This window comes from Carassius carassius, chromosome 9 (assembly GCF_963082965.1).
Source record: "Carassius carassius chromosome 9, fCarCar2.1, whole genome shotgun sequence".
NCBI classification, from domain to species: Eukaryota; Metazoa; Chordata; class Actinopteri; order Cypriniformes; family Cyprinidae; genus Carassius; species Carassius carassius.
This window is the reverse complement of record NC_081763.1, coordinates 28,205,040-28,229,662: the sequence shown is the minus strand read 5'-3', so window position 1 is coordinate 28,229,662 and position 24,623 is coordinate 28,205,040. Positions and strand designations below refer to the sequence as shown.

At 38.2% G+C, this 24,623-nt stretch overlaps 1 protein-coding gene across 2 annotated transcripts in view; it reads right to left on the bottom strand.

Annotated features, from left to right (window-relative positions):
- Positions 1 to 18,204, bottom strand: part of LOC132149491 (adhesion G protein-coupled receptor L1-like) — a 174,705-nt gene extending 156,501 nt beyond the window's left edge. For both annotated transcript variants that reach the window (XM_059558785.1, XM_059558786.1), the window contains exon 1: positions 17,650 to 18,204. The gene's annotated coding sequence lies outside the window, so the exon portion shown is untranslated. The remainder of the gene's footprint in view (positions 1 to 17,649) is intronic.
- Positions 18,205 to 24,623: the final 6,419 nt, after the last annotated feature.

Here is a 24,623-nt window from a genome sequence, read left to right as displayed (position 1 = left end):
TCGACAACAGTTATTCACTTATCTGTTTACTCATTCATTCACTTATCCATTTCATCTGACTGCCAGGCCAGCAACCCAGCTTAAAGTTTACCCATCGATCCCTTCTTTTTGGCTGCTTTGCACATCTCTGATACAAATGGGTGCAGACAAACTTCACCGCTGTAAAGACCGTCTGTTCACTGGCCTAGGGTTGGACAATATTCCGTTTTAAATTAAATTTGTCAACCCATATACATTTTTCATGAAATTACTGTTTTTGCTGTGGACAATGTTTTTCTGCTAGAGTGCTGCTGATCCTGAGTTTACAGTCTTAATTGAATGTGATTAGGTAAAAAGGACTATTTACTACAAAATAATGCCAAGATAAAAAGTGAGAAACGATTACACTGTGTGAATAACCTTGGGAATTACTAGGTAATACCTGGGTTAAATGTGCTTTTATATTGAATAACTATATTTAATTATCAGAAAGGCTTTTATTTATTTATTTATTTAATTTCAGGACCACAGAAAATAACTCTTCATGCTCTACTAAAAAAATAAATATAAACATCAATTAAAGGGATACTCCACCCCAAAATGAAAATGTTGTCATTAATCACTTACCCCCATGTCATTCCAAACCCGTAAAAGCTTTGTTCGTCTTCGGAACACAATTTAAGATATTTTGGATGAAAACCGGGAGGCTTGTGACTGTCACATCAAGGTCCAGAAAAGTCTCTTTCTGCATCAACATAGCCCCATTTTGGCGAATCTGAGCTGTACGCAGGCAGCTTACGCTCTTCTGTATCAGCGGCGCCACAAGAATACGTTTTCGTCATCTATTTACGCTTTGATTTGAAAGAAAACAGTGCATCCTTGTGGCTCGGCTGACACAGAAGAGCATAAGCTGCCTGTGTACAGCTCAAATTAGCTTGTTATTTTAAGTTTTATTCGCATACAAAAAGTATTCTCGTCACTTTATAACGTTACAGTTGAACGACAAATGACAGATGGACTATTTTAACGATGCTTTTCATACTTTTCTGGACCTTGATAGTGTAATTTATTTGGCAGTCAATGGGACAGTCACAAGCCTCCCGGTTTTCATCCAAAATATCTTAAATTGTGTTCCGAAGAGAAACAAAGCTTGGGGGTAAGTGACTAAAGTTTTACGGGTTTCGGGGTAAGTGACTAGGGTTTATATGTTGCTTTTTTAAAGATCATTATTTTGTGTATTTGGTGTAACAGAATATGTTGACATGCTTTAATGTTCAAAAAACACATTATTTTTCAAATACTGTACATTATTGTAGGTCCTCTATGCCCTGCCTCTCTCAAATGCGTCGTTTTCTACAAAGTCCCTTTTTCCAACAAGTGCAGTATGCTCTGATTGGCCAACTGGCCTATTGCATTGTGATTGGCCAAACAACACAAGCACTCTTCGGAAATGTTACGCCCCTTTCCATAATCACGAGTTTCATCTTTCAAAATAAATGTAAAGACAGTTAATAATGTCCTTAGTTTTACAATCAGTTCAAGCCTGAAAGGGGAACAGAGTGGGGTGACAGACACAGTGATAAAGCTTTTATGGGTTTGCAGTGCACAAGCCATAGACGGTTAAGACAGCTGACTCCACTGTGTGACCGTCTTCTTCTCGCTCACACACACACGCGCAAAACTCCGCATTTGAACATTCAATAGCAAATACTTAAACTAATAACAAAACATACTTCCAGTAGCTGATTCAGAAGCGCCAGATTCATAGCAAAACCTAAATTACCTAGGTTCCTAGGTTCACGAAATGGTCATCCATAAAATGCGTTGCTGTTCTGTTGTAAGTAATCTTAAAGATTCCTAAATGCATCTACTTTCTGAAGGCCAAATAAAGTCAGCATCTCCCTGACATGACAGCTTTAACACTAACTGCGGTTACTGAAAACATGTCTTCTTTCTTTGTGTGAAGATTTGAGCTGCATTAAGGAAATATTTACACATAGAAGTAGACATGTGGGGGCCTGTTTATATGAGCCGTTTTTTGGCAAAGTCTTACCTTTGATAAAGAATATCTCTTTGGATTTGAGACTTTAGTCTTTGTAACTTTACAGAACTTTTTTATGCACCAAGAACTTGTAACACTCCAAAGAGGAACAACTAAAATCGCATCATATGACCTCTTTAATGAAAACATTTTAATTTTGGGGTGGAGTATCCCTTTAAATGGCACTATAAATAAAACAATTTATTGTATTATTATTTATGAATTGTTTTTTTTCTTTTTCTTTTTAAGAAATTAATATTTCTTTCTAAATTTATTTTTTATTTTTTTCTAAATTTCATAGAATCCTGAAAAAAAGTATCACTAAAATGTTATCACTAAAACACTGATTATAAAATAAATGTTCACATTAGACTGAAGGGGCATGTGACATTGAAGACTGGAATAATGATGCTGAAAATTCAGATATGACATCACAGAAATAAATTACAATTTAAAATATATTACAATATAAAACCATTATCTTTCATCCTAATAATACTTCACAATATTAATGTATCTGTGATTTAAAAAATGCAGCCTTGGTGAGCATAAGATACTTAAAAACCTTTAAAAAAAAATCTTACCAACCCCTTACTTTTGAACAGTAGCATTCATAATGAGAAGAACTCCTTCAGTCATTATTTCAAAGAGATTTTAAGCTGTGTCATAAAGTAGTTTAACTTCGAAAATCACATCTCAGAGCCCTGTGTTCTGTTCCATTCTATTGCGCTCCATCTAGCTGCTTTTGAATGCAATGGGTGATCCACTGTTGTGGAGCACTGAGTTTGGCAGGCTGCTGCTTAATAGAATGACCTGAAAAGAATATCACAAAAAATGACCAATCAGAATGCGGCGAATGCATGTTGACACAATGCGAGATGAGCAAATAGAGCAGGGGACAAATGAAGGAGCTACACACCTGCATCACATTACAGGAGCCCTGCCAAATAAACCGCCGTGTGCAAAGAAAAATGGCAAACAAAAACAATCAGAATTAGGGTCCCTGTAGAAATTACTAATCAGACACACACCGGCACTGCTTTGCTCACACATACACATGCAAACGCAGACACACATGTGCAAGCTGCGGCGTGTAAAGCGTCATGGTGTCTGGGTGGTAGACAGGCTTTGGAGACAGCAACGGTGAAAATTAAATTCCATTTAAGCCTAATCCCATTTACAAACTCTACCGAATCCCACTGCTATTGTGACAGTCAGGCAAATCTGTCTCAATTGTTACATTGCGGGAATCAACGGAGAAACCGGATAGCATGTAAATAATGGAGCACGGAGCCTGGGAGGGTAGAAGGAGCCGTAGGGTCAGACGAGAATGCTTTAGCAAGAGCGGTGGAGAGGATAAATGAGACGAGACGGAGAGAAGAAGGGTTGGGAATCAGTTTCATTTGAATAAGAATACTAGAACCAGATTATTTTTGACGTTCGGCTCCATTAATGGTTCTGAGTGCTTGTAATCTTCTATAAAAAATAGATGCTTGCATGCAGAAATAAACATCATTGTGTAATGAACGATCTAAAGATTCATATGAGCCGATTCTCTATGAGGAATGTCAAAACAACTCACAAATTATTCTTAATGGTTTAAACTATGTAACGAACAATTAAATATACACATTTGTTACAGATTTTGTTGTGATAAATCCTAATAATTTTAATAATAATAATAAAAAAATCCATTAATTACAAGTTTACATATATATGTATAATATACATATCATATAAAAAGATAGCATTTATCTTTTGCCTATTTCCCCTCTTCTTTTTTCCTAAATGGGCTCCTGATGGCTTACCTCCCACTCTCCCTACTTGAGGCACCTTAGTGAAAGTGACTTAAGTGAAAAAAGTGAATAATGTGAATCTGGAATGAGAAATGTTGATTATCTGCTCATGCTGCATCATTTTTATTTTTTGCAAATGTTTATATTTTTCTTTTTTACAACAGTGCGCATTATAAGCAATCACACATGATTCCTTGAGTTTATGAATGCAATGACCTATCAGAGGCGTTCAGATGAGATGTCGCTGAAATGCCAAAGATTTGCTCAGTACGCACGCTCGCTGACTGAATTCTGCATTTTCGCAAATTCTCATCATAAACAACAAAGTGCAGATATACATGCAATGTAAGTGTATACATTTTGAACAATGTTTAAAAAAATTGCAGTATTAAAAATATTTTAGGACATGACACCCATATCTGGTACTTGCCTAAAAAGATGGGTCTGTGATGTGCGTAGTTATTTGTCTAAGCATTAGGCTTCTGGAATTAGGTCACTCACTATATATATATATATATATATATATATATATATATATAATGCATAAATGCAATTCAGGTTTTATTGTAAGGAAGCAGATTTAAAATAATTTATATCTACTGTGTATTACTTTCTATTTTCTTTAAAGTTGCTATTAATTAGAATATTTATATGGACTGGCCATCTGACCAGGGTGTTTCTCTGCCCAAAATGCTTGGACATACAGTAGGACAAGCAGTCTGGAGAATGAATGGATGATGGATGGATAGAATAGTTTAGGAGCTACAATTGTTAAGTGTATCTAAAAATTCCCATCCTTAGAGAGAAGGATGACTGGGAAAACTAGAAATCCCTCTAATATGCCCTAGTCATGTGGGAACCACTGTTAATACTTGAACTTCAGGTCTAAAAGGAGAGAAAGTGATGATGGAGATGTGGCGCAAGCACCAGGGCAGGCTACAGAAGGTTGTCCATGTCATCCATGCTCAGTGCAGGCGTTCATTGCCTCATGGGGGCTGGGCATGGGGAACAGAATAAACCGTGGCAGAGTCTTTTCCCCACTGAGAATAATTACTCAATCTGCTTCAAAAAGGGTCCCACTTAGGACGCGCTGTAAGTATTCTCCTCAAAATATTAACATTAGGATTTTTTTTTAGGAGTTTAATTTGCACCTTAATTTTGCACCAAGCCTTCCACTGTATTTTCTCTTATACTTGTTCCCATTTTATCTCCCAGTCACATCCTGTTGGTTACTTCACTACAAGGGGTGAATCTTATGAAACATTTTGTATGAAAGTCATGACACTTTCTCACAACTCTTGAGTAAAACATACTCAGAAAACAGTGTCACAGTGACACAAATAGTGCCTAATTTTATTTAAAGCAATCGATATCTAATTTAATTTAGCTATGCTTTCGATGTATACATCATCTTCTTTGCTTTCATAAAGCATCCTTAAAGAAGATGGGGTTGAAAAGGACAAAAAAAGACATTCTGCAAAACATCCCACTCTTTTGGTCTCCTTATTTCCATTCCCTTCACATCTTACTTCGAATTCATGTCTCATTTCACATGCACTTCACGTTCGGCCTCACACTCAAATTCACCCAATTTTGCATGCGCAGGCCTTCGCCGGGTCATTGTGGTTAGGCTGACACTCCCTGTCAACACTCCCATCACTAACCTCCATTACTCGCCCACTTGCTCTCCCTTTGCTTTCCCACTCGCTCATTCATTTGTCTCCCTCTGTCCTTCCCTCATTCGCTCGTACTCTTTAAAACGGGCATTCTCTGTCCCGCCATCTCGTTAATCGACACAATCATTCACCTTACTGCCTCGCTACTGCTCTGTAACTCCACACCGAAGCTCTGCATGTGTGCGGCTCTCTCCAATCTAATGAAAGATTTACGAGGACCTTTAAGTGTTAATCAGGTTGTCATTCATTCAGCCAAAATCAGAGGCCAGATAAATAAAAGCTAAAAGCTTGTTGGCTGGTTTGGTGTGTGTGCTTGTTGGGTGACACGGTAGTGGGTTCTAAGCAAACAGAGATCGATTGTGGCACCTCTGGGGTCCCCTGCAACTGAGGAAGTGAGAGAAAGCTTATCGCTCAATATCATTCTGGAGACAGCTTCCTCTTGCCTTTAACCCTTGCACAGCTCTTTCCTGTCCACTGCCGCTGTGCCTCCTACATCCGACATGCATGTCCAATACTGACTGGCTCATAATTCCCTGTGGCCTCACCTGCGCTCCAACTACTGACTTCCTCTAAAAACCAATCTGCTCCATAAGACCTGGAGAAAGATATACGTTAACATTCTCATTCATCTCAAATTTATCAGGGGATTTCAAAATGGGGTCCAGGACTTCTGGAGGAGTTGAAGTGACTTTAGCTAGATTTAGGCAAAATTTAGTTGGCAAATAAAGGTCTAATGTCAGTAGTATAGTGCTCATGCAGAATTAATTTTCAAACCAAGTAACTTTCTGTTGGTCAACAGGCTAATTGATCATGGCTAACATGATCAAATTGTAGCCACTGTGAAATATGTGGAGGAACTCTTTCGCCCTCATATGACATTCTAAACCATGTGGATTCCTATTGAAACATCTAGATTAAGCCCAAGAAAATGTGCAGCACCTTAATAGCGTGTTGGAGTTTGCTGAAAAATAAAATGAATAAATATTTTGTAACAATATTATTGATATTGATAAAAACCTGTGTCAATTGGCGTTCAACCAACATGACTTAAAATCCGTCCCAAACCACTGACTTGTGGCTATGCTGAGCTGTGAAGTTAACATCTACAAACAGGGGCTAACCTGACCATACTAACTAGTCAAATCTTGACTCTCTGGTTCCCAATAGATACAGTCAACAGCATTTGACACCCAGTAGTCTGCACATTTGCCTCCACCCAAAGACAAGAACTCATGGTCCATCAAACACATCGAACACCTCCACCTCCAAGTCTCCCACTCTTCCTCTGTCTCTCAAATCCACTTCTCACCTCTTTCCACTGTCTGTTATCTGTCCGAGCTGCACTCGACTACAAAGATCCACCTTTCCATCGCCACTTCTTCCCTTGCCTTTGATTTTCTGTCCATCAAGGGGGCGTGGATTAGTGCTCTCTTGTTTATCTGCTCATCTGTTTTATCTATCTATCAGCAAGCCCTCTGATGGGTGGCCGTGGCCTCCGCTACGCATTAATCCTGTATCAGCCCGGTGCCCATCCATCAGCCTGCTGTCGATCACGTCAGATCCATCATCCGCCCATCTGTCTCCCACTGCACACGTGAAACACCGGATGAAGGGATAGAGTGAGAAAAGTGCAGGACAGAGATGAAACAGAGGAAAATAGAGAATGCAAAAGGGGTTGAGATAGGTTCAGCTATGCCAGCGGGCTTTCTTCCACCCTCCCCCATCTGCCCGAGCATGAACAGCAAGCTTTGCATGTCCCGACATGCTTATTACCTCCTAGGTTTGTTCCACTGTAATTTGTTTGTTTGTTTTTCCTTTCCCTTGTTTGTTAATTCTAGCCAATGGGAAATTTGCCAGCAGAGGGAAAAGCTCAGGATGGGTCATAAATCCCATCAAGCCCTGGTGCAGCTGGAATCTGCCTCCGCTTCCCCTCCTCCACCCCCTTCCCCGCCAGCGAGGGATTCAGCACAAAAGCTTACTTCCCTGAAAAAGGCTCGATATCTGGGTGCACGAGGGTCAGGTTGATTGCTATTTATACACAAGGATGTTTAAGTGCAGAGGAAGAAGAATCTAAGAACAACATACTAGGTGGGTCTATGCACCGCTGCATTGATGTTGCATAATGCAGCACAGTTGCAAATACAGGTACTTGCACCATGTGGCCGAAAGGAAAGGTGACTGCGAGTGGATTGGGTTAGGAGTTAGAGAATGAATCGGAAACAACAGACAGGTCCCCAAACTGCTGACCTTGTCGAATGGCCTGCACATCACCGGGGACCCGACTGCAGAGTTAATCCAGAATTCCATACGCAGTGGCCCAGACTCTGTAAAAGGACTCTCACTGTGTTCTAAGCAGCGAAAGAGAAAACAAGCTTCTCCAAACAAATGTGTCTCTTCCACAAATGAATGAGAGCAGACAGCTGTCAGGAGCAATCCATATCCATCCTCAGTTAAGCAAAGCTAATTAGTTCCACAACTGGGTTTCTTGTCCCACTCAGAGACGTGGCAGTTTGACAGAGCTCCCTATATGGGACTAGCATCAGTGACTCATGTGTCAGTCCATTTTACAGCAAAATTTCTGCATGAGTCACTGTGTGAGAGAAATCAAGCCCTTTGACTTGTGCCCGAGCATATGCACGTGTGTGTGTTTGGAGTTTAGTAAAGGGTGATTATACAAGTGTGAAGGTGCCTTGTTCTAAATTGGTTGCCTCTAAAATAGAAAAGATTGCAGTGTTTAACAGATGCAATCACCAATCAAGGCTGGCACAAACACCCACCTACACACTCATGTACATGCGCACACCCACCTACACACGAGAACGCAACATCACGCTTGAAGAATCAATCCCTTCTCAGACAAATAACAGAATAAAGAATGTCGATACCCCAATCAATATTGTACCTTCTAAGCATTAGAGTTCATCACCACGTCAAGCTTTGCATAGCCACATGACCCTCTGTTTAAGATGAAACTACATTAATTCAGTCGATCAACATAAGCAATCTTCGGAAGAAATCAAGCCAGTGCAAAAACAAGAATCCATGGTAAAAGAAGGATTACTCATTTCATAAAAAAATTCAGAGGTACTTAAATGCCAAGGGTTTTATATGCACCTGGGTGCCAGCCGAGACCATGCCATTCATTGCATAATTTGCCAGAGCCCCCTATCAACCCACCACCACTAGTTCGATGAAAAAAAAAACTGTAATTATAAATATATTTTATAAATGTAATTTAAAAATAAATATAAAACATAGGTTTTAAAATACTATAAATTAAATAATTATAATTTAATACTTCAAAACATACATTTATTTGTAATAATAGTATAAAACAAATAATTATAAAGCTATAACTTAAAAAAAATAGCATATACACCAGAAGACAATAGACAATATATACAATAGAAGACAACATTCATATGCACAATAACACACTATCCGTGGCTCCTATATTGGGCCATAAAATTCTCATCTCTGCCAGGTCATTAAATACAGTGGTTTGCACTGGTTATAATGAGGTCAACAGCATCTATAATGTCTAATAGCACATCAGCCAGGAGTCAGAGAACAGATACAGAGTTGACATTGGATTGCAACAGCATGTAAACTGCATTAATATTAGTCATGTGCATGCACTGTAGGGCACAGTTATGGTCATGTGGATTTTGCATAGGTCAGCAGGTACTTTGCTGAAGGGGCCGCACTGCGCATTGATTGGACGGCACACTCATTATGGGATGTGCTGCCATCAAGACATGCTATCTTGGTCTGTTTAGAATGTTTGCTGCTATTGTATGAACACCAAAGAAGGAAGAGCATCAGTGGGAATCTGTAGAAATGGTGGTATGGTTCAAACAGTTTCCATTCTTCTTTTGCATTGCTAAGGAACGTTTTCCTTACAAAGCCATGACATGATACGGATGGCATTAAAGAAATAGCTCACTCAAACAATGAAAATCTGCTTAAAATTGTTTCACCCTCAGGCCATCCAAGATCATCTGTTTGGACTCTCATTCTGATGGCACCCATTCACTCCAGAGGATTCATTGGTGACCAAGTGATGTAATCCTCAATTTCTCCAAATCTGTTTCAATGAAGAAACAAACTCAGACACATCTTGGATGGGCTAAGATTGAGTACATTTTCAGCTAATTTGCGTGAAAAAAGTTACTTATTGCTGAAGAAATTGAATGATCCTTTTAGAGTAAACATCTTTATTCATTCATCCAAAAAAAAAAGTGTGTTGTTATTAATACACCACCTCGTTTGTTCCAAATATGCTTTTGTTAAAAGTAATGCTAGTATCATAGGTTGCGATTAATAAGATAGCATGTCTTGATGGCAGAACATCCCATAATGAGTGCGCTGTCCAATCAATACACAGTGTGGCCCCTTCAGCCAACTACCTGCTGACCCATGCAAAATCCACATGACCATAACAGTGCCCTACAGTGCATGCACAGGACTAATATTCATGCAGTTTACATGCTGTTGCAATCCAATGTCAACACTTTATTACTCAAATTTCACTGCTGTTTATATATGCTCTATATATCGTGTACGTGACGAATAAAAATCTTGAATCTTGAATCAACTCAGTGAATCACATGATCTGCTGCCATTAGCTGCCCAGATGTTTCAACCATTGCATGTGCATTTCTACTGTCGCTCGACTGTGCACTGAACATTTTTTGCTCTATTTATGATGAGTATACAGTACTAGACAGATGTGACAGAAGTGCAGGCACATTTGTTTTATTGTAAAGTGATGTGCTCTAGTGGGGATGTTACCGAGTTTTCAATCATATTCGGTTCAGTGTTGTGTTTAGCTTAGATGCTCTTAGCAGTCCCATACCGGCTCTGAAATACTAGTGTGGCTAACTGATGGAAATGTCACATACTGAATAATCTATTAGAGGACGGAGTGAGAAGATCTGCATAATTTGTAATGAAACAATTGCAGCCGCACTTATAGCTTTTAGAAATGTTTCCAGGCAACTGTTTTCTAGCAAATACTGCAGTTTGTTTCATAGAAATCATAGTTAGAATGACTAAATAATACAAGTTGTGATTACTTTTGGGTTTTACTTCAAATACCACCGTTAAACAGTGGCACAGAAAGTTTCTGTGCTTGGTTGTAATTTTAGAGCAACAAATATAGTTAAAATATATAATAACCAATATTTTTTATAAGAAATGTGAAAATAAAGTTTACATTTAGTGACCTAATAATAATACATGAGCCTGAAAATCCAAGTGCATAATTGTTTATATTTAATAATCAATTATAATTACACTAATAATCAACATATGATGAGTATACAATTGAGGGGAAAATGGCACACTTTGAAAGAAGAAAGCTATTGTAGAGATGTCTATGGCTGTGTCATTATTCACATTTGTATGTGTCCATTTGAGCAAAGTCCAAAAAGTAATCATAATTTCTAGTATATTTTGAGTTACTTAGTTATTCTGTTTATATCTGCAGCTTCACTCATAACCAAACCTCCTTGTTTTCCCTAGATGCATCTCTCTGACTTTAGAATGCTCATGAATATTAAAGTCTGATTCTCTCTGTGCTGTTGGAATTAAGAATGTTCAATAAAGACTTTGAATCATCTTTGTGCCGTCAGACTGTGAGTTATGACTGACGGCCCAAGAGGGCTGTTCACCCAAGACATGTTCATTCGTTCCATATGTGCTTTTTTTTTTTTAATTGTTAGTGTTTGTAAACAAGCACCAGATGGATATCTCACTGTATTTCCAGCATCTTGCAACATTAATGTCATAGCTATGTCAAGTAGAAAAAAATAGAATGAATGTCAGTAATAAAACAATGAACCCATCTTTTACAACAAAAGGTTATTTAAAAATTATGAGAAGCCTAAAATGACTACATACTGTACAGTTATAATTTCTGCAACACGGATTATGCAGGTAACATTGGTTATGATTAATCAACAAAAAACAATTTCCATAATAAAAAGAGTAAAAAGCATCATCTGAGGCTGTTTATTTGTTGGCCACTTACATATTGATGTGTCAGTAAAGAGGAACTGAGCTGGTATCGCACCGAAGCCAATGATTGTACAGAGTCAGTCTTACCCTAATGAGTCCATCTTAAGAGTGTGTGTCCGTGAAAGACAGATCACATTTTGCTCTTTCTCTCCCTCTTTTGGATGTGAATTATTCTTCCTCTGCTCTCTTTTTTTCTCCCTGCTGTGTTTTGACAGTGCCTCTTGTTTTCTTTTTTTCCACACTGCCCTTCCACTTCTCTTTCCAAGGGCTCCCTCCTGCCCCCCTTCTTCCCTCTCTCTGCAAACAGGCAAACAAACAGCTGCTTTTAGTCCCTGGCTGGTTAGCTGTGGTGCCTCCTCCCTCGGCTCAGAAAACTCCCTGACAATCACACACACACACGCAAACCAATACATATGACCCCCAACATATCAGAATTCTGCTGGGAGAACATGCAAATGACCAGGCATGACAAAACACCACACTTATCATTCCTATTGATCCGCACTGATCAGGCCAGGTCTATCACTGCATGATGGTGAAAACTCGATTGAGTGAAATATGCGGTATGTGCATGATATTTTTATTTGCAGAATAATAGGCAAAAGGAAAACATCAACTTAGAAACCAACAAATTTCACCAAAAAATTTACTTATTTAATAACTTGTGGATGTACAGTAGCTTCATTTTGCTGAGTGTGATAAAATTATTTATTCTAGTTTTAATTTATTATTAATAATAATACAAATCTAAATAGTAATATTTTTGTTTTCATTTTATTAAATAATATTTTTACAAACCTTATGAATGTGACAATTTTTCTAAGTGTGCCACAATTATTTAAATATAATAATAATATCAATAATTTTTTATGATGATGATGATTATTATTACTAATTAAGTTACTATTGTAGTTATTTTGTTCGTTTTTATATATATATATATATCTCACTTCCATAAATAATTTTTTAGTTTTATTTTTTTATTTCATTATATTTATATTATATTTTATTCGAGTTTTCATTAAATCAAATGGAAATAATAATAATCATTATTATTAATATTATTATTTTCTTTTTAACATTGTTTTTCTCAGCTGACCACAAACCTTTTCAGAACATACCAGTGACCAGCTAGCTGAGAGCCTTCACAGTCCAAGGAAAAATCAACTTAGCCAAGTTAGTCAAGATTTTGCTGACTTCTATAGACAGATTTAGCGATTTCTCCCAAAATATAGCAGGTTAGAAACACACACGGCATAAATATTCAGTAAGAAGACGGCTATTAAGTATATCTTAGAGTTCTGTTGAATGTCTGTGAGCTATTATCATTATTAAGGTCTGTAAGCTATTATATTCGACACTCTCTCCTGCTCCCTCTATCACCTGCACAACTCCTTTCAGCTTGACTTCCCTCTCCAGGCTGGCGCTCACGCAGGGAGCTGGCTGACAGGATGTGAACAGAATGATGCATGACTGACATTTCATATCCCGCCGAGCGAGTTCTTCCATTTCGTTTTCAAATGAACGTTTTCAAGGAATTTCACTCAAACCAAATCACCGTGGAATTTCACATACAAATTTGTATGAGGACGAGGCAGAAGTGGATTAGTATAGCTCTGTACTGCTCGCACGCACATTATACACAGTGCCGTTTCATAACTTCCCACACAGAATGCACAATTATGAGCTATAGTTGGTTGTTCAGCTGGCGGCAGATGGCAACACCCTTTTTATGTGACGATCAGTGAAATGATTCTGGCTTTCCCTTTAGCTGCTAAATTGGCATCAAACGGCATCCTAACTGGGAAAAAAGTACCACTGCAGGAGCATCCTTGTGTCTTGTTAAATATGTTGGATAACCAGAGTAGTGTTGGACCGCTCCTCAGAAGCGGCAAAAGACACTTTTAATTGGGGAATGTCTTGGCCTGGATGGATTGTGAAATTAAGCAATCACACAGTGTTATTGTGTTGGCGACAGACGTGGGTGTGAAGCCATTTTGAAAAGCATTAGCTGGCAGAGCCACTTTTGACAGCAAAACCCCAAGTAAATTGCACCCATATCTCAGCGCTTCATTGATTGGGCTTTATCTTAGCCTTTCACAGCTGTAAACCGACGCAACCTGCCCCCCCTCACCGAGTCGATAGACATGATCCAAAGACAGCAGCCAAACAATCCGCTATCTGTCCAGACGGACCCATTCAGGCTAATTTAACATGCACTCAATTTATGAAAAAGAGCTTTCAATGATTTTTCTATTCATATGCACTTGTTGATCAAGACATTCCATTGTGCTCCATGATCACTCCGACGGTTCCCGATCTGTGGCGTACGGAGGGGACGCTGTGCACACTCCTCCTTCCCTGGTTCCAGATGTAGTAATTTTTTTATTTTTTTTTGACCATGCTCTCTGAGACTCGCACAAAAGCCTTGATGCCTGGTGCCTGCAGTTACAGGCTGCTGCATTCATCCACACATTCAGAACAGCACTTCACAACACAAAGGCCGCGTCTCTGGCGCAGCCTCAAAAGGGACGTCCAGTTCCTGCTGCTTTTGTGCCTTTTCACAACAAATGAGACAGTTGCGATAGAATCAAAACACAAACTCCTTTTTATATTGCGCTCTGTCTCCCCCAGTGAGTTGCAAAAACCCCATTTATTCAGTTATGAGCAGTCTCGTAATGCAATGACTGTCAGCACTTAATGAACTAACAGAAGAAAGGCTGTTATGACCAAACAGACATATAAAATATTTGCAAACAATCTTTTGCACCAAAACTATTTTGATGCCGGATTTGTTGCTCAATTAAATATGTCTACCTTAATAAACTGTATTCACTTCAAACAACTACAAAACTCCCCCGAAAATTAAAAAAAAAAACACCATTGCATAGATTTCTGCTATACAAAGCTTCCCAACATATGCTTACATTGTATTTTCAAGGTAATGTTGTTACAGTGTGATTACACAAATATAGAATGAGTAGTATTAATGAACTACATGTACTTAATATATGGTAAAGGTTAAATGGTTAAGCTTTGGTATAGTTTAGTTATATGTAATTATGGATAATGTATTACTTTTTATATGTTATTACTGTATTAAGTAGATATAAATTATATAACTGTCATATTCAAATAAAGTGTTACCAAGCTGTTTTTTTTATTACTAATAAAAAACAGCTGCATTTCATTGAAATATTTTAAATAGATAAAATTGTTGTAAAATGTACAAGACTAAACAGTTTACTCTTAAAAAAGAAGTATTTTGCATAATTCTGTTTCCAAGTCAATATACTGTATATATATATGTGTGTGTGTGTGTGTGTGTGTGTGTGTGTGTGTGTGTGTGTGTGTGTGTGTGTGTGTGTGTGTGTGTGTGTGTCTGTGTGTATGTGTGTGTGTGTGTGTGTGTGTGTGTGTGTGTGTGTGTGTGCGCGTGCGTGTGTGTGTGTGTGTGTGTGTGTGTGTGTGTGTGTGTGTGGTCTATGTAAATTTTATAAACATATAAATACTTTATCCATAAGTAAAAGTGGTTACACTTTTACTTATGGATATTAAACATGTAATATAACAAACATGTAATATAACAAAGACACTGTAAAAAAAATCTGTTATTTTAAAACTTTAGCAATAGTAAAAATATAAATATACAATGGTAAAAATATTTTGCATTGAAATCATGATTTATTCGTGTTTGCTTTAGCTACTTTTTCAAATCAAAGCCTAGGATGCTGCAGTGTCTATGTGGACCTCAGAGAACACTCCCTCTGAATGGGCTTTACAGGAAGCTACAAGCAGCAAATATCTTATACTACTGGATGACTGACAGCATAACAATACCCTAACCCAGTGGGGGCCCGGACAGCAAGAGATACAGAGAAACAGACAGAGAGAAAGGAAGAGAACAGAAGGAGACATGGGTCTGAATATGTTCTGAATAGGAGAAAAAAAACAGTAACAGAAAAAGCAAAGGCCTTGTGTACCCATGAGACTCTGGAGCACTGAACAAGAGAAAATGAAAATTATATGTCCTTTCAGCAGCTGGCCTGGACCATCTGCACACACCTTTGCTTAATGCAGCTAAGTGCACTTGAGGAGGATAGAAAACTAAGAGACGGTAGGATTCAAAGGAGAGTTAAATGCTGTGAACAAGCTCTCTCCATAACTTTCAAACCAGAAGGTCAAGCTAGTCCCAGTTCTCACCATTTTTTGTTTGTTCAAAAATATACCAAAGACAATAGAGGGAAATGTCAAACTGTTTTTAGTGGAAAGCACCCAGAACAAGCTTCGCCACTGAATAAAAATAATTTGAACCTTGCTGTTGTTGTCTTTGTTTGTTGCTCAAACATGCTGTAATGCACACTTCCACAAAACAGACAAATTAATTATTTACCAAAAATAAACAAAGAAATAAAAAAATTGCTATTGCTATTAATCAGCTAATGTTTTTGAAATAATTTTACAGTGATTGCACTATAAAATATATATATGTGCACATTCACTACAAAAATTGAAACAACCCCCCCCCCCCATATAGCCCATGAGCAATACTGCCATTTACAGTTTACTGTGTCCTTTCCTTCCTGTTCTCTTCTTTTAGATTGTGCGGGAAATAAAATCATCGTTGGAAGCTTGACCATCACAGACGTTGTTTCAAGGCACGGTAAAATGGGCTAACAAATCATGCATCTGACAATAATGTTGCTCTGACTGAATCACTATGTGGATCCATATGTCAAATCCAGACCATTGCCGTGGAAAGCTCTGGCAAAATAAAGATGACACAGATGCGGCCAATCTATCAAATCCTTTTCATCATACACAGGAAATGCTGAGCACTGGCCACTTTGGCAAAAGCAAAGGAGAAGTGACTCAAATAAATTTCTCCAATGATTACTGCCACAATATAAAAATGGGAGCTATCATTAATACTGTGCTAATGCTTGACTATAATTCATCTGCTCGGAGCTTAGAATAATTGTTCTGACACTCGGACAGAGACGCATAAATCCTTCGTTCTGTTCGGAGAGAGTGTTTGGCATTGAACCAGTCCTGAAGCTGAGCACTGGCATTTCAGACCTAAACCAACATCAAGAGGCTTCTGCTCGCACCGAGGTGTGACGTTTAAAATGGAACCTGCTGCTTTGAGGAGATTCAACTTTGGTCCAGTCATGTCCATTTACCTAAATGTCACCCAGCCATTCACTTTTCATATCAGCAGGAAGCAATGTGCTCTTCTGCAAAGAGTAGATTCTTTAATATTTTAGTGTCTTAGAGATGCTTATGATTTACCTTAACGTGTGTGAATATAGTGACATTAATGCTTATATTACTGCTCACATATAGGCCTGTTCATTCAAGACATGCAAAGGTCGAGCACTATATGATTTTATATCCCATGTAACACTAGAGTGCTCTAATTCAATGTTTCTTACAGGCCTTTAACATACAATGAGATATTAATGGTAAAACGTGCAGTTGTTTTGTTTTAAGAGAGAAATGTGATATAGATGATAGATATGATAGAGGTATCAGAAGCCATGCTCTTTCTGATTCTCTGTATGGCTCCTTATTTCATGATATCTCATTATGTCCTTTTAAATAAGGGTTAGCTCAAATAAAACTGCATAACTTATTTTGTCAGCGTTTATTAGGTTGGTAAAATGTGCATTATTACTCTTAAGTGTCCTGCAAAATGTGCTCCGATATTTTAATCAGATTTCTTACTATAAACAAAACTATAAACAAAACACAATAACGTCACTCATCTCAAAATGTTGGCTAATTCACAAATATACATATGTATAGATACTTTACAAAGTGTTTGCTCCGTTTGCAAGCATGTGGGTTATTAATTAACTCTAAAGGTTAGTATATGGTTGAATGAAAAGTGTCACATTTAACAGTTTGTGGGATATAAATGACCCGCGCACATCTATCATTACGCGCGAGCGTGTTTTTGTGTCTGACGCATCAGGAGCGCGCGTGGTACATGTCCATAAGCATAAAATATCAATAAAACAATAATAAATAAGCCTCGTTACATGCCAGAGGTGACAGAGAAGTCCGTACTGATTCCTCCTGCAGCATTTCCAAACCATCATAAAAAATAAAAATAAAACCTTTGGCTCCATACCTTACTGCGTTTCCTCTTGTTCTTCAGTATATCTCGTTCATTCTTCAGTCTGTCGTTTATCTGTCGGTTTCTCCTTCTTCGTGCGGATGCATGCAGATCAAAAACAAATAGCCCGAATGGAGCAGTCCATAGAATTAACGGAGGGAGTAAATTCGTGATAAAGACGTGCAAAACGCCGAAAAACAATCCGACATGTTAAGTTAATATTCAAATGACCGCACTCGCAAAATCATAACAAAACAACTTGCACTGTTGTGCGATGTTTGACAAGCCACTCACTGATAATAATAATAAGTCCACACGAGACACGGATGATCGAATAAAATATCGTCCGCAGTCCTTTTTTCAGAACTGAACATAACGCGAAACGTCTCCACAAATCCAAGGAAAACACAGAAGCGCAGACATGTCAGGAGTGGACGCTGGACAGCCAGTAAGTGTTCGGATTCCTTGTCGTATTTAACACACACATTGGAGCAAAATTGAAAGGTTGTGGTGTCGACCCATATGTGTCCTCTCGCCTCGAAACCAGCAGTCTGTCTCCCTCCGTCTGAAGAAGCGTAACGTCGTCGCTCACACCGCACACCGACTGACTTCTTAGCTGAACCCAATCTAAATTAGTAGTATACCATATCCAGGTTTATTCATTTGCACCCTGGGTGACCGTGCGCCAAATTATTCTCAATGTCTGATTCATTGATTCATTCAACCTCGGATCTGGTAAATAAATAAGGATCTTGCTTATATGCAGATAAAAAAAAAGGCTGCTATATTTAAATAAATAATGTAGCTGTTATGAATATGAAGGTCTTCTGACTCTTCCGACAAATGCCTTGAAGTCCGCTCTCCAGAATGTGTGGTGGGGTGAAATCGTGTGATTATTCAGACGGCTCAGTGTGGGATGCCTCTCAGTTGGTCTTTCACGGTTTAGGGGTGTACTAAAGGGGGCGGGGTCTATGCGGGGGCGTGGTTATGACACATTGACCGTATATTAGAGGGGCGGTGCATGTGTTGGGGGAGTGGTTTATTACAGGTGATAATTATAATCCTCAAGTCTAGACAGATAGACTAACATCTACCAAAAATATTAAGAAATATTAAGAATATTGACCCTGAAAGGATTTCCAACCTTGTTGCGGAGCTTCCTGTGATTGGTTCTATTGACTGTTATAACTCTGCACTTTCCTCAATTCTTAATGTTGTTGCACCAGTGAAAGAACGAGTTGTATCTTTTTCCAAGTCGTCTCCCTGGTACACAAATGATCTGCGTGCACTTAAAGCTGATGGAAGGAAGATTGAGCAGTTGTATAAAAAATCAGGCCTCACCGTTCACAAATTAATGTTTGAACAACACCAGCTGCAGTATCATCTTGCTTTGAAGACTAGCAGAGAGGCATATTACTCTCATGTTATCAATAAAGGTGCTGCTAATCCTAGGACGTTATTTAAGACAATTGATAGCCTTCTCAAATCTCAAAAGAAAAGTGTCTGCCCTTCTGATGAGATGTGTAATAATTTTAACAAATATTTTACAGAGAAAGTTCAGAGTATTTATAGCTCCATCTCTTTTGACTCTCCTTTGCTGACTAGTGAGTCTTACTCAAAAAAACTACCTTCTACTGCCCTTTCGAACTTCTACTGTCAATGTAGACAATGTTTTTAAATTGATCATGACTATGAGTTCAACCATGTGCCTTCTTGACCCCTTGCCTACTGAGGTTCTAAAAAAGTGTTTATCACATGTCTGCCCTTCCATCACTGTAATTATTAACAACTCCTTAGCCACTGGCCAGGTTCCTCCGGCCCTTAAGGTGGCCGCTATCACACCTGTTCTAAAAAAAACGGGCTGTGATGTTCTAAATTTACCTAACTACAGGCCTATTGCGAACCTGCCCTTTGTGGCAATGGTTCTTGAACGAGTTGTTGTTGGTCAGTTACGGCAATATCTGTCCAATAACAACTTATTGGAACCATTTCAGTCTGGTTTCAGATCTGGACACAGCACTGAGACTGCACTTGTAAGGGTCACCAACGACCTACTTGTTTCTGCTGACACTGGTGCTTGCAGCATTCTAGTCCTGCTAGACATTAGTGCAGCTTTTGACACTATATGTCATATTATCCTTCTTAACAGGTTGCGTGTGTTGTTAGGCATCTCTGGTGTTGTGTTCAAATGGTTTGAGTCCTATTTAGCAGACCGTTTTCAGTATGTTTGCATGGGGAAACATAAATCTGAGGCCACATTAGTTCAGCAGGGTGTCCCGCAGGGGTCAGTGCTTGGGCCGACTTTGTTCAGCATTTATATGCTCCCACTTGGTGACATTATCAGAAAATACGGTCTGAGGTTTCATTGTTATGCTGATGACACGCAGATCTATGTTAACACTCTCCCTGATCCTAATCTTGCAATCACAGCTCTGAGCGCATGTATGGAAGAAATTAAGTTATGGATGCATGCCAATTATCTTAAACTTAATGAATCAAAAACAGAATTTCTACTTGTTGGTATGCCGGCAGCCTTGCACAAGTTTAACTGTCAAAATCTGATCACTGATTCTGATTTACTGGCCCCAGCATCACAGGTGCGAAATTTAGGTGTTATTTTTGATTCACATTTGTCTTTTGATGCCCATATCAAATTGGTTTCAAAATCAGCTTTATTTCATCTAAAAAATATTGCAAGAATTCGACCTTTTATATCCATGCCAGATGCAGAAAAGCTCATCCATGCATTTATCACGTCGAGACTAGATTACTGCAATGCACTATACTCTGGTCTCCCTGATAAACATATTAAGAAATTACAGTATATCCAAAACTCGGCCGCACGTGTACTAACACAAACAACTGTTCAGCAGCATATTTCCCCTGTTCTTTATGAACTCCATTGGCTTCCAGTAACGGCACGTATCGATTTTAAAATCTTGATTTTAACATATAAAGCCATTCATGGGATAGCACCGGAATACCTTTGTGATCTAGTTGTTCCTTACATTCCAAATTGTTCTCTCCGCTCATCTGACTCTTATGCTCTACAGCAGCCCACATTCAAATTAAAGTCGATGGGTGGTCGCTCCTTTACGGTTACCGCTCCGGGGTTGTGGAATAAACTTCCATTTGCGATAAAAAATTCTACAACTCTGGACTGCTTTAAGAGGTCTCTAAAGACCCATCTTTTTAAAAATGCTTATTGTCTTTGAAGTGTATCTTATTTAGATTTTTTTTTGTCTGATTTTCCTGTTTTTAATGTATTGTTTAATTATCTTATATTATGTTTACTATACTGTGTAGCGCTTTGGGTTGGAGAAAAGCGCATTATAAATAAAATGCATCATCATCATCATCATCATCACCAAATTATAATAATAATGGTTATTATTATTATAATTGGACTTTTTTTTCCCCTCACAAAATGTATATTTGTGACTTTTAGCTGACGCTTAACTATAACTGTTAAACTGCTATGACCAGTGCATGTGGGTCGATATTTATTAACACAAACTTTAAAATAGTAATCACAATGCAATAATTAGGTCTACTACACATTAGTATTGATGTATTGTAATTAGTTATACATGTAGCACGGAGTCTGTAAAGTGCTACATTATCTTTTTGAAATCAATTTTAATCAAGAGTCACTAGTCTACTCATTACTGAGAGATGTACAGTAATGTGGTCAATAAAGACTTATGATTAAATCTATTTTTAAAATTTAATTCCCACAAAGGTATGAGTTATATATATAGGCTGCATACCAATTACAGTTGGCCTATGCCAGTGTCCTCTGTGACAGGCCGTTTCGTTAAGATTCAGTGTTGACCTTAAGGGATTTGGTTAGTGCTCTATTTGAAGGGCAGTCATAATCACATTAACTGTCAAATCAGAGAAAACTGGCTCAAAGTCAACAGGATAGCCTAAATGACTTTTTTCAATAGTTCTGGCCATAGCCATGGACCATTTTCCCTGACAAGAGACCATCAATATGTGCTCAGACTTTTGATTTTCTTAGATAATCTATGAGGATTTAATGTCCTCTGCTTCCTATTACAACTTGCCATCCCAATTTCCTAGGCACACACTCATATGTATGTTTAGTTTATGTATTCAACTAATGCCCCACAAACAAGACTGGTGTTGTTTAGATTATCAATATAGTATCATTACAGATAATCACATCCCTGCTGATATTTGTGTAAAAACAGTTCAGTATGTTACAGTAATATTGTATATTTTAGTCACCATATCCACAGATATTTTTTGTTCCACCAGCAAATATGGTTACAAACTAAGTCAGAACTTTAATGCACATGGTGAGTGTAATCATCTATTACTAGGAATAGGGAGATAGAGAGAGAGATAGAGAGAGAGAGAAGGTAGGAGATATTATAGGGAAGTAGAAACATCCTATAGTATTCTTTAGATCAAAACATAACATCTATATTATGCTCACATTTTTTGCAATCTAATACAGTACATACTAATTCTGTACTGGCTAAATTCTCTTGTAGCATTAACAGTTTTTATTTTAGTGTATTTAATTCACTATTTAAAAATAAATGTAAACAAACCAAAAAAAAAATATATATATATATATATAAATATTTTTTTTTACTAATTTATGACAAATTTACTTTTTAAAGAAGTGTCATGAATGCACTTACACAGCAATTACAACTGTATACTTTGGGGCTGAGGTGGGTGACAGCAGGCAACATTTAGTCTGGCTTTTATGCGGCATTGCATCTTTACATTAAATATTACAGACACAAAGCATCCTTAACTCGGCTTTGAAAATACGCCTTAATATAGAATTTCAATATCGGCCATTTATCATCAGCCATACCGTGAAAAGAAGGATCAGCTTGTCTGTCATATCTGTGCATCTGAGGTATCATTCATATCCATAACATGATGAGTTTAATACTCATGCCCAATACAAAAAGTTTAATACTTTGGATTAGGGATTTGAAAAAGATCTAACCACCACTTGCAAATTACAAATTCACACATGCCTTTCTCTTTACTCAGCAAACTAGAACAAAACCTCAAACTACAAAGGTCATTGAAAAACCTGAAGAGATTCCAAGCTTCAACTTTTCTTTTTTATTTCTTCTTTTTTTTGTGCGTCATAGTAAAATAACACAGCGATGACTGCCAAACTAAGAGAAGAGCTCTCTACATGTCATGTTTTTCTCCACTTTAATGCAAAGATTTCATTAGATTCGGTATACTGATTCAGACGAGCTACATCCTCATGGTGAGAGCTCATTTCAGGGACAAATGTGAATGCTTGAGAAAAGGAACACCCAAGAAAAGAAACAATCATCCGATGGCTTTCTTACGCTCCACTATGCCACTTTAAGACCTCATCTTCCATCAGCGATCATCAATGCCCTTCATCTGACAGGTGGATCTTCATAAATAGTAGCACCACAAAACCTAGCTCACGCCGCTCACTCACTCTCGGTCTCTTGATCTGTTTCTCTTTCTCTTTTGCAATATGAAATAGTCCATTATCTGCTCTCAGGGCTAATTGGTGTATTAACGCCATGCTGTGGGTGACAGAGGGAGCAAGGGAGACGCTGGATGAATATGGATGAGAGAGAGTCAGAACGTTTTTGTGCACATGAGATAGAAAGACCGGGGGAGGGAGTTGTGCAGAGTGAAAATTGGAGGCCAAGGTAAATCTTTTCAGCAACACAAGTGTTTGAGAGGTAGATGGTGAAATTACGAGTGGTGGTGGGGAGAGGGAAAAAAAAATGTCCAGTAATGGCTGAGTTTTTTTTTTTTTCAGGCGGCCTTCTCTCTATCCTTCTCTATTCCTCTCTCACCGACATTGCCCATCAGCCCAATTATCTACTTTCCGTGGCGCCAGTACCAGCATATGGAAATGCAAATTGCACAGAGAAATGTTTTCCTTTTTTCAAAAGCAGTAGAAGGTAAGTAGCTCTCGAGGACGGGAGGAGACAGAGGAAGCACGTGCACGCTTGTGTGTGTGTGTGTTGGTGGGAAGTACAATTCTGGATGCTGTGCATCACCTCTGCACGTACAGTATTCCCAAGCTTTCAAGTTGCTTAAAGGAAAAGTTCACCCAAAAATGAATATTTGCTGGAAATCTATTCACCCTCAGGCCATCCAAGATGTAGATGAGGTTGTTTCCTTATCAGAACAGATTTGGAGAAATTTAGCATGTCATCATTTGCTCACCAGTGGATCCTCTGCAGTGAATGGGTGCTGTCAGAATGACAGTTCAAACAGCTGATAAATACATAATAATAATAATCCAGAAGTAATTGACACATCTCCAGTCCATTAGTTAATAGCTAATAAAGCAAAAAGCTGTAAAGCTCCATCATTAAGAGGTTTTTAACTTCAAACTGTTGCTTCCGACTAAATACACATCCTCTATCTTTAATATTGCCTTCTCCAGTGAAAAACTCATCTAGTCTGAATCAGGAGAGAAATATGTACTGATCAAACACTGTTTTGACTGAAAAGCTGTCAAAAACAGTTCTAAACAAATATGTTGGTTGATTTTGTTGTGAGAGGACAATGGACTTTTTCAAAGGAGGCATTATTGTGGATCACTGGTATTTTGACCAGAAAATGCTTGAATGATGGATTTGTTGCAGACAAACACACAGCTGTTCACAAGACGTTAAGTGATGGACTGGAGTTACGTGGATTACTTATGGATTATTGTGATATTTTTATCAGCTATTTGGACTCTTATTCTGAAAGCACCCATTTACTGCAGAGGATCCATTGGTGTACAAGAGATGTAATGTTAGATTCCTCCAATTCTCTTCTGATGAAGAAACTAATCCATCTACATCTTGGACTGCATGAGGGTGAGTACAGGCACTTTTCTCCGCATCTTCTTCGTATTCCTGCATCTCTCCTATGCAAAAGCTCTCAGGCTGCCAAGTTAGCATGCAGCTTCCAGCACTTTAGGTTTACAGATCAAAGGTCCA